Source organism: Ascaphus truei (assembly GCF_040206685.1).
Source record: "Ascaphus truei isolate aAscTru1 chromosome 16 unlocalized genomic scaffold, aAscTru1.hap1 SUPER_16_unloc_1, whole genome shotgun sequence".
NCBI lineage: Eukaryota > Metazoa > Chordata > Amphibia > Anura > Ascaphidae > Ascaphus > Ascaphus truei.
In genome coordinates, this window is record NW_027453855.1 from 136,318 (window position 1) to 143,373 (window position 7,056).

General features: G+C 56.9%; 1 protein-coding gene across 1 annotated transcript in view; it reads right to left on the minus strand.

Annotated features, from left to right (window-relative positions):
• The window catches only part of ZMYM3 (zinc finger MYM-type containing 3), a 50,334-nt gene that overhangs the window by 42,508 nt on the left and 770 nt on the right, over nucleotides 1-7,056 (minus strand). The gene's annotated exons all lie outside the window — the stretch shown is intronic.

Consider the following 7,056-nt stretch of genomic DNA (forward strand, 5'->3'; position numbering starts at 1 on the left):
CAGGGTGTCTCTCTACCTCCCCCTCGTCTCTCTCCTTCCCTTCTCCTGGGTGTCTCTCTCCTCCTTCCCTTCTCCTGGGTGTCTCTCTCTCCCCCCCTCTCCTGGGTGTCTCTCACCCCCCCACCTCCTCTCCTGGGAGTCTCTCTCACCCCCCTCACCCCTCCCGGGTGTCTCTCTCCCCCCCCACCCCACTCTCGGGTGTCTCTCTCCCCCCCCCCTCTCGGGTGTCTCTGTCCCCCCCCCTCTCTCTCTCTCTCTCTCTCCTCCCGGGTCTCTCTCTCTCGCACTCTCCTCCCGGGTCTCTCTCTCTCGCACTCTCCTCCCGGGTCTCTCTCTCTCTCTCTCTCCTCCCGGGTCTCTCTCTCTCTCTCCTCCCGGGTCTCTCTCTCTCCTCCCGGGTCTCTCTCTCTCTCTCCTCCCGGGTCTCTCTCTCTCTCTCCTCCCGGGTCTCTCTCTCTCTCTCCTCCCGGGTCTCTCTCTCTCTCTCCTCCCGGGTCTCTCTCTCTCTCTCTCCTCCCGGGTCTCTCTCTCTCTCTCCTCCCGGGTCTCTCTCTCTCTCTCCTCCCGGGTCTCTCTCTCTCTCTCCTCCCGGGTCTCTCTCTCGCTCCTCCCGGTTCTCTCTCTCTCCTCCCGGTTCTCTCTCTCTCTCTCCTCCTGGGTCTCTCTCTCTCCTCCCGGGTCTCTCTCTCTCTCTCCTCCTGGGTCTCTCTCTCTCTCTCCTCCTGGGTCTCTCTCTCTCTCTCCTCCTGGGTCTCTCTCTCTCCTCCCGGGTCTCTCTCTCTCTCCTCCCGGGTCTCTCTCTCTCTCATACCGGGTCTCTCTCTCTCTCATACCGGGTCTCTCTCTCTCTCATACCGGGTCTCTCTCTCTCTCATACCGGGTCTCTCTCTCTCTCATACCGGGTCTCTCTCTCCTCCAGGGTCTCTCTCTCCTCCAGGGTCTCTCTCTCCTCCAGGGTCTCTCTCTCCTCCAGGGTCTCTCTCTCCTCCCGGGTCTCTCTCTCTCTCCTCCAGGGTCTATCTCTCTCTCCTCCAGGGTCTCTCTCTCTCCTCCAGGGTCTCTCTCTCTCCTCCAGGGTCTCTCTCTCTCCTCCAGGGTCTCTCTCTCTCCTCCAGGGTCTCTCTCTCTCTCCTCCAGGGTCTCTCTCTCTCTCTCCTCCCGGGTCTCTCTCTCTCTCTCCTCCCGGGTCTCTCTCTCTCTCTCCTCCCGGGTCTCTCTCTCTCTCTCCTCCCGGGTCTCTCTCTCTCTCTCCTCCCGGGTCTCTCTCTCTCTCTCCTCCCGGGTCTCTCTCTCGCTCCTCCCGGTTCTCTCTCTCTCCTCCCGGTTCTCTCTCTCTCTCTCCTCCTGGGTCTCTCTCTCTCCTCCCGGGTCTCTCTCTCTCTCTCCTCCTGGGTCTCTCTCTCTCCTCCCGGGTCTCTCTCTCTCTCCTCCCGGATATCTCTCTCTCTCTCTCTCTCCTCCCGGATATCTCTCTCTCTCCTCCCGGATATCTCTCTCTCTCCTCCCGGATATCTCTCTCTCTCCTCCCGGATATCTCTCTCTCTCCTCCCGGATATCTCTCTCTCTCCTCCCGGATATCTCTCTCTCTCCTCCCGGATATCTCTCTCTCTCCTCCCGGATATCTCTCTCTCTCCTCCCGGATATCTCTCTCTCTCCTCCCGGATATCTCTCTCTCTCCTCCCGGATATCTCTCTCTCTCCTGCCGGATATCTCTCTCTCTCCTGCCGGATATCTCTCTCTCTCCTGCCGGATATCTCTCTCTCTCCTCCCGGATATCTCTCTCTCTCCTCCCGGATATCTCTCTCTCTCCTCCCGGATATCTCTCTCTCTCCTCCCGGATATCTCTCTCTCTCCTCCCGGATCTCTCTCTCTCTCCTCCAGGGTCTCTCTCTCTCTCCTCCCGGGTCTCTCTCTCTCTCCTCCCGGGTCTCTCTCTCTCTCCTCCCGGGTCTCTCTCTCTCTCCTCCCGGGTCTCTCTCTCTCTCCTCCCGGGTCTCTCTCTCTCTCCTCCCGGGTCTCTCTCTCTCTCCTCCCGGGTCTCTCTCTCTCTCCTCCCGGGTCTCTCTCTCTCTCCTCCCGGGTCTCTCTCTCTCTCCTCCCGGGTCTCTCTCTCTCTCCTCCCGGGTCTCTCTCTCTCTCCTCCCGGGTCTCTCTCTCTCTCCTCCCGGGTCTCTCTCCCTCTCCTCCCGGGTCTCTCTCCCTCTCCTCCCGGGTCTCTGTCTCTCTCTCCTCCCGGGTCTCTCTCTCTCTCCTCCCGGGTCTCTCTCTCTCTCCTCCCGGGTCTCTCTCTCTCTCCTCCCGGGTCTCTCTCTCTCCTCCCGGGTCTCTCTCTCTCTCTCCTCTCGGGTCTCTCTCTCTCTCTCCTCCCGGGTCTCTCTCTCTCCTCTCCCGGGTCTCTCTCTCTCTCCTCCAGGGTCTCTCTCTCTCCTCCCGGGTCTCTCTCTCTCTCCTCCCGGGTCTCTTTTCTCTCTCCTCCCGGGTCTCTCTCTCTCTCATACCGGGTCTCTCTCTCTCTCATACCGGGTCTCTCTCTCTCTCATACCGGGTCTCTCTCTCTCTCTCTCATACCGGGTCTCTCCCTCTCATACCGGGTCTCTCCCTCTCATACCGGGTCTCTCCCTCTCATACCGGGTCTCTCCCTCTCATACCGGGTCTCTCTCTCTCATACCGGGTCTCTCTCTCTCATACCGGGTCTCTCTCTCTCTCTCCTCCAGGGTCTCTCTCTCTCTCTCTCCTCCAGGGTCTCTCTCTCTCTCCTCCCGGGTCTCTCTCTCTCTCCTCCCGGGTCTCTCTCTCTCTCCTCCCGGGTCTCTCTCTCTCTCCTCCCGGGTCTCTCTCTCTCTCTCCTCTCGGGTCTCTCTCTCTCTCTCCTCCCGGGTCTCTCTCTCTCCTCTCCCGGGTCTCTCTCTCTCTCCTCCAGGGTCTCTCTCTCTCTCCTCCCGGGTCTCTCTCTCTCTCCTCCCGGGTCTCTCTCTCTCTCCTCCCGGGTCTCTTTCTCTCTCCTCCCGGGTCTCTCTCTCTCTCCTCCCGGGTCTCTCTCTCTCTCATACCGGGTCTCTCTCTCTCTCATACCGGGTCTCTCTCTCTCTCATACCGGGTCTCTCTCTCTCTCTCATACCGGGTCTCTCCCTCTCATACCGGGTCTCTCCCTCTCATACCGGGTCTCTCCCTCTCATACCGGGTCTCTCCCTCTCATACCGGGTCTCTCTCTCTCATACCGGGTCTCTCTCTCTCTCTCCTCCAGGGTCTCTCTCTCTCTCTCTCCTCCAGGGACTCTCTCTCTCTCTCTCCTCCAGGGACTCTCTCTCTCTCTCTCTCTCCTCCAGGGTCTCTCTCTCTCTCTCCTCCCGGGTCTCTCTCTCTCTCTCCTCCCGGGTCTCTCTCTCTCTCGGATCTCTCTCTCTCTCTCCTCCCGGATATCTCTCTCTCTTCTCCCGGATCTCTCTCTCTCTCTCCTCCCGGATATCTCTCTCTCCTCCCGGATATCTCTTTCTCTCTCTCCTCCCGGATATCTCTTTCTCTCTCTCCTCCCGGATATCTCTTTCTCTCTCTCCTCCCGGATATCTCTTTCTCTCTCTCCTCCCGGATATCTCTTTCTCTCTCTCCTCCCGGATATCTCTTTCTCTCTCTCCTCCCGGATATCTCTTTCTCTCTCTCCTCCCGGATATCTCTTTCTCTCTCTCCTCCCGGATATCTCTTTCTCTCTCTCCTCCCGGATATCTCTTTCTCTCTCTCCTCCCGGATATCTCTTTCTCTCTCTCCTCCCGGATATCTCTTTCTCTCTCTCCTCCCGGATATCTCTTTCTCTCTCTCCTCCCGGATATCTCTTTCTCTCTCTCCTCCCGGATATCTCTTTCTCTCTCTCCTCCCGGATATCTCTTTCTCTCTCTCCTCCCGGATATCTCTTTCTCTCTCTCCTCCCGGATATCTCTTTCTCTCTCTCCTCCCGGATATCTCTTTCTCTCTCTCCTCCCGGATATCTCTTTCTCTCTCTCCTCCCGGATATCTCTTTCTCTCTCTCCTCCCGGATATCTCTTTCTCTCTCTCCTCCCGGATATCTCTTTCTCTCTCTCCTCCCGGATATCTCTTTCTCTCTCTCCTCCCGGATATCTCTTTCTCTCTCTCCTCCCGGATATCTCTTTCTCTCTCTCCTCCCGGATATCTCTTTCTCTCTCTCCTCCCGGATATCTCTTTCTCTCTCTCCTCCCGGATATCTCTTTCTCTCTCTCCTCCCGGATATCTCTTTCTCTCTCTCCTCCCGGATATCTCTTTCTCTCTCTCCTCCCGGATATCTCTTTCTCTCTCTCCTCCCGGATATCTCTTTCTCTCTCTCCTCCCGGATATCTCTTTCTCTCTCTCCTCCCGGATATCTCTTTCTCTCTCTCCTCCCGGATATCTCTCTCTCTCTCTCCTCCCGGATATCTCTCTCTCTCTCCTCCCGGATATCTCTCTCTCTCTCCTCCCGGATATCTCTCTCTCTCTCCTCCCGGATATCTCTCTCTCTCTCCTCCCGGATATATCTCTCTCTCTCCTCCCGGATATATCTCTCTCTCTCCTCCCGGATATCTCTCTCTCTCCTCCCGGCTATCTCTCTCTCTCTCTCTCTCTCCTCCCGGATATCTCTCTCTCTCCTCCCGGATATCTCTCTCTCTCCTCCCGGATATCTCTCTCTCTCCTCCCGGATATCTCTCTCTCTCCTCCCGGATATCTCGCTCTCTCCTCCCGGATATCTCGCTCTCTCCTCCCGGATATCTCGCTCTCTCCTCCCGGATATCTCGCTCTCTCCTCCCGGATATCTCGCTCTCTCCTCCCGGATATCTCGCTCTCCTCCCGGATATCTCGCTCTCTCCTCCCGGATATCTCTCTCTCCTCCCGGATATCTCTCTCTCCTCCCGGATATCTCTCTCTCCTCCCGGATATCTCTCTCTCCTCCCGGATATCTCTCTCTCCTCCCGGATATCTCTCTCTCTCCTCCCGGATATGTCTCTCTTTCCTCCCGGATATCTCTCTCTCTCTCTCTCCTCCCGGATATCTCTCTCTCTCTCCTCCCGGATATCTCTCTCTCTCTCTCTCCTCCCGGATATCTCTCTCTCTCTCCTCCCGGATATCTCTCTCTCTCTCTCTCTCTCTCGGATATCTCTCTCTCTCCTCCCGGATATCTCTCTCTCTCCCGGATATCTCTCTCTCCCCTCTCCTCCCGGATATCTCTCTCTCTCTCTCCTCCCGGATATCTCTCTCTCTCTCTCCTCCCGGATATCTCTCTCTCTCTCTCCTCCCGGATATCTCTCTCTCTCTCTCCTCCTGGATATCTCTCTCTGTCCTCCGGATATCTCTCTCTCTCTCTCCTCCCGTATATCTCTCTCTCTCCTCCCGATATCTCTCTCTCTCTCTCCTCCCGGATATCTCTCTCTCTCTCTCCTCCCGGATATCTCTCTCTCTCTCTCTCTCCCGGATATCTCTCTCTCTCTCTCTCTCCTCCCGGATATCTCTCTCTCTCTCTCCGGATATCTCTCTCTCTCTCCTCCCGGATATCTCTCTCTCTCTCCTCCCGGATATCTCTCTCTCTCCTCCCGGATATCTCTCTCTCTCCTCCCGGATATCTCTCTCTCTCCTCCCGGATATCTCTCTCTCTCTCCTCCCGGATATCTCTCTCTCTCTCTCCTCCCGGATATCTCTCTCTCTCTCCTCCCGATATCTCTCTCTCTCTCCTCCCGGATATCTCTCTCTCTCTCCTCCCGGATATCCTCTCTCTCTCCTCCCGGATATTCTCTCTCTCTCTCCTCCCGGATACTCTCTCTCTCTCTCCTCCCGGATATCCTCTCTCTCTCTCCTCCCGGATACTCTCTCTCTCTCTCTCTCCTCCCGGATATCTCTCTCTCTCTCCTCCCGGATATCTCTCTCTCTCTCCTCCCGGATATCCTCTCTCTCTCTCCTCCCGGATATCCTCTCTCTCTCCTCCCGGATATCTCTCTCTCTCTCCTCCCGGATATCTCTCTCTCTCCTCCTCCCGGATATCTCTCTCTCTCTCCTCCCGGATATCTCTCTCTCTCTCCTCCGGATATCTCTCTCTCTCTCTCCTCCCGGATATCTCTCTCTCTCTCCTCCCGGATATCTCTCTCTCTCTCTCCTCCCGGATATCTCTCTCTCTCTCCTCCGGATATCTCTCTCTCTCCTCCCGGATATCTCTCTCTCTCTCCTCCCGGATACTCTCTCTCTCTCCTCCGGATACTCTCTCTCTCTCTCCCGGATACTTCTCTCTCTCTCCTCCCGGATACTCTCTCTCTCTCCTCCCGGATATCTCTCTCTCTCCTCCCGGATATCTCTCTCTCTCCTCCCGGATATCTCTCTCTCTCCTCCCGGATATCTCTCTCTCTCCTCCCGGATATCTCTCTCTCTCCTCCCGGATATCTCTCTCTCTCCTCCCGGTATCTCTCTCTCTCCTCCCGGATATCTCTCTCTCTCCTCCCGGATATCTCTCTCTCTCCTCCGGATATCTCTCTCTCTCCTCCCGGATATCTCTCTCTCTCCTCCCGGATACTCTCTCTCTCTCCTCCCGGATTCTCTCTCTCTCCTCCCGGATATCTCTCTCTCTCCTCCCGGATATCTCTCTCTCTCCTCCCGGATATCTCTCTCTCTCCTCCCGGATACTCTCTCTCTCGTCCCGGATATCTCTCTCTCTCCTCTCCGGATATCTCTCTCTCTCTCCTCCCGGATATCTCTCTCTCTCCTCCCGGATATCTCTCTCTCTCCTCCCGGGATACTCTCTCTCTCTCTCCTCCCGGATATCCTCTCGTCTCTCCTCCCCGGATATCTCTCTCTCTCCTCCCGGATACCTCTCTCTCTCCTCCCGGATACCTCTCTCTCTCTCCTCCCGGATACCTCTCTCTCTCTCCTCCCGGATACCTCGTCTCTCTCTCCTCCCGGATCTCTCTCTCTCTCTCTCCCGGGGTCTCTCTCTCTCTCTCCTCCCGGGTACTCTCTCTCTCTCTCCTCCCGGGTCTCTCTCTCTCTCTCCTCCCGGATCTCTCTCTCTCTCTCCCTCCCGGAATCTCTCTC